Source organism: the organism of the source record quoted next, unplaced genomic scaffold, assembly GCF_019419815.1.
Source record: "Pyrus x bretschneideri cultivar Hongxiangsu unplaced genomic scaffold, Pyrus_bretschneideri_v1 Contig15, whole genome shotgun sequence".
Lineage (NCBI taxonomy): Eukaryota > Viridiplantae > Streptophyta > Magnoliopsida > Rosales > Rosaceae > Pyrus > Pyrus x bretschneideri.
Genome location: NW_025999446.1, coordinates 5,421,770 through 5,425,485, shown reverse-complemented (window position 1 = coordinate 5,425,485; position 3,716 = coordinate 5,421,770). Strand labels below are relative to the sequence as shown.

The window sequence follows — 3,716 nt, the reverse complement described above, 5'->3', positions numbered from 1 at the left end:
CTTGCTTGAGAGCCAAAAACTCCCACCTCCTAATAGCTTGAAACTCAGGGCTCAAAAAATTGTTGAACCGCTCCTTAAAGAGATCTCAAGTCTAAACCTTATCAGCCCAAAGATTAAGATGCTCCGTCTTCCACCAATTCTTGGCACTATCAACCATGAAGAAAGTTATCATTCTCATTCTTTGGTTGCATCATCCATATGCTCCAACTAAGATTCAGCTTTTGCTACGGCTCCACAGCCATCAAAAGAGTAGGCACCATGACTCACTACAATTCTGCTTGAGTGCAACCACAACTCGCATTAGGAATCAGTTGGCCAATGCCTCAATTAATTGTTGTAACCTGTATGTTTCTCCTAACCATGCTCTGATACCAAACTGATACACCCCAATCCCAATAACACAAGTTACAAGGCTGTGATATGCTGGCAGACGCTAAATTAACCATATGACCTCATCCTAAGATGACATCACAAGCCAACTTAAGGATGAAGCCATAGTAAGATATTTATGATGTGAAGGAATTTGAACCAAAAACGTTCATTAATAATAAATCCAAAGCTACTATAAGAAATCACTTATTATCCTCCCCATTTGGGGACACAAATTATCTCGGGTTTAAACCCGTTATTATCACATCATGTCAAAGCAGCTAGAAGTTTCACTTAATAGTAAACACATAAAAGTGCAATGCTATGCATAATCAAAACTATGATCATGCCATTATTACAATAAGATAAAACTGCAGTAAATGAATCATCACCCAATATCCAGAGGATGAAAGCTTCACTTCCAAGCTCACTCGTCACCACCAGTGTTCTCCTTACTTTTGTTACCTCCTGAAGGGATTAATAAAACAAAATGTGAGTGGACCAATTTTATCACAATTATAAGATCATCATTTGACATAATAACCCCTGTTTTGAAAACATATATAGCAAAAACTATTAATAATATTTACTACCATAATAGTAAAATCTCATCAATCTTTACAATCGAAAATATTCAATCCAAGTTCAAATATCATACCTTAACTCAATCAATCACACTGGGGTCCACTAGCATAAGTATAGCAAGCATGATATACTAGCATTAACTGGCTAAACACAATACCAGTAATAATCAACAACCCTAACATCTACTAGGATAAATATCCCTTACAAGTAATCTACGACCGAAGATAACTATACAACATATATAAGAGAACATGTGGTGAAAATAATCACCAATGATCTAAAGATATTGTCAAATCGTCATAAGTCTTATCAAAGACCAACATTGTAATATGCATCCGCATATAAAACATCTATAAACATATATTTATACACACACACACTTAAAAATGTTTAGTTTTTGAAGGGGTCCCTTCATAGGTAAGTAGAGCGTCCTTCGCCACTAGGCTCCCCGCCTAAATCCTTTTTGATCCTCTAATAACCTTGTGATAGTCAATATAAGCTAAATCAAGCTTTAATCATCAATTTATGGGATATTGCCCAAGAATACCATTTAGGTATTGAATTTGCACCAACGGAGGGCACCGCATTATTTAGAACATAAAAAAAACTTGGGTTAGGTCTCGGGTCAATCAAGTGCCGCCGCATACGTTGCCACACGCTACCGTGTGTGTATATATATAATGTAAAAATGTTTAGTTTTTGAAGGGGTCCACTCACAAGTAAGCAGAGAGTCCTTTGCCACTAGGCTCCCCGCCTAAATCTTTTTTGATCCTCTAATAACCATGTGATAGTCGATATAAGCTAAATCAAGCTTTATCATCAATTTATGGGACAGTGCCCAAAATACCATTTATGTCTTGAATTTGGACAAACGGAGGGCACCACATTACTTAGAACACCAAAAAAACTAGGGTTAGGTCTCAGGTCCGTTAAGCGTCGTCGTAAGTGTCCCCACACGTTGCCATGCTTCAACCACGTGCCACCATGCATTGCAAAGGTGGTGCCACATGCCGTCATGCGCTGAGAAACACGCGGCACCGTCGATCACTATCGTTGGTGAACGTGCCGTCGTACTAGCACCCACAGTTTAACAAATAGATGTCACACTCGCTGTCGCTAGAGCCACACACCAATGCAGTGACGCTTAACTAAGACTTAACGAAATATACCTTTTCCGTTGCAAGATTCTGTGAAAATTAACGGAATCTTAGTTCCTACCGTCAAAGTTAATGATGACCGTCGTTGGTCACTGTCGCTAATCGTCAGAGTCTCGCTAGAAACTGCAAAGAAAACCCAAAATGCCATCAGGGCTTTCCCAAGCTCAATTTCATCGTTTTCAAAGCCAAAATTTGTATAATCTAGTCCTAAAAATCATCAAGAACTCACCTAGGACCTTTTTAGGATAAGGAGAAGTTGAACCCACCTCGGATTCAACAGTTTGGGCTCGGTGCAACTTGTCAGAATATGGAAACAATAGGCAGAGGGTATGCATGTCAATACATGGCAATTTCTAACCAACAACTCACATGCAAATAGGTAATAATTACCTAGGATAGTATTCAAAGGAGTTTGAGTGCAATTCGAACTCGCAGGAGAATGCTCGGGTTTCACGGTCGAAAACTAGACAAGGAGTATGGGTGTATGGAAAAGGTTAGTCCCATAATTTCAAGCTTAGGTTAGCCCCAAACACACATCAAAAGCCAAGATCGAGCTAAAACCAAAGAAGACAATCACCATTTAGCTTCAAACTCAACGACATTCGTTAGAATTGGTCGCCGGGGTGACATGCATGCACAGATTCAAAACAGGGTTTAAACCCTTGGATTTTTGACATAAACACACATCAAAGACCAGATTATTACCCACACTAACCAAGAGAGGGATTAAATCATACCTGAGATGAAGTTTGAGAGAGCTCAAGCTCTCGACATTAATGGCAGAGCACACGGAGGTGCTCTGATGACACATGCAAGGCTGTAAGTGGATTTCCCATGTCCCAAAGGTTCAAGGTTCAGATTTTTGGGGTTTGATTTGGACAAAAATGGTGTAGGTGATGGTGGTTTCCTTCTTAGCGCAGGAAAGGGAAAATGAGAATGTTTACAGAGAGAATCGAGAGTTAGAGAACAAAGGGGAGTGATTTCAGAAATGAGGCGGAAGGGAGACCGGAGTGTGTTTAATCCCACTTAAAAATTGTTTAAAAATTGTTTTAAGTGAAAATACAAAATTGCCCCTCCAATTATTTTAAATTACAAATAGACCCTCGAGATCTTGATTTGTAATTCATTTTCAATGTAAAACTAACATACGAAAATAAACGTTATGAAACCTAAGAAAGTACAGGAATATAATTCTCGAGTCGTGGCTCGGTAAATTAATTAAGACACCCACTCAGGGGTAAAATAGTCATTCCACATGTCTCGGGAATAAAATACAATATTTCAAGGTATGGGTTGTAACATTAATCTTCATCAAGGTCTCCCAAATCTAGTCCATGGAAGGTGGGGGCTTGGTGATGTACTCCTCGTTGTTCCCAGGTGCAGCTACTACTTTTTGTAGGTCATTACTCGCTCCAAGAGTGGCAAAGTCATTAGGTAACAGTTATCTGTTCTTGGGCAACGGATGCATCAGGTAGTGGATTGTCCCCATTAATAGTGTTAGTGTTACCAGAGATGAACCTTAGATGGACCGACAGGGAGAGAGACCTTTTAGGATAGAATCCTTGTACTAAACCAAAAGAATCCTAGATGACACCTAAGAGTAAA

The 3,716-nt window shown here is 39.3% G+C and overlaps 1 long non-coding RNA gene across 1 annotated transcript; it reads right to left on the bottom strand.

The window, feature by feature from the left end:
* Positions 1 to 514: 514 nt before the first annotated feature.
* On the bottom strand, positions 515 to 3,088 carry LOC125475422. The gene is made up of 2 exons (XR_007256812.1): positions 2,849 to 3,088; positions 515 to 837 (listed from the first exon to the last, which is right to left on the bottom strand). It is a non-coding gene; the product is annotated as an uncharacterized LOC125475422 (long non-coding RNA).
* Between the last annotated feature and the right edge of the window lie 628 nt (positions 3,089 to 3,716).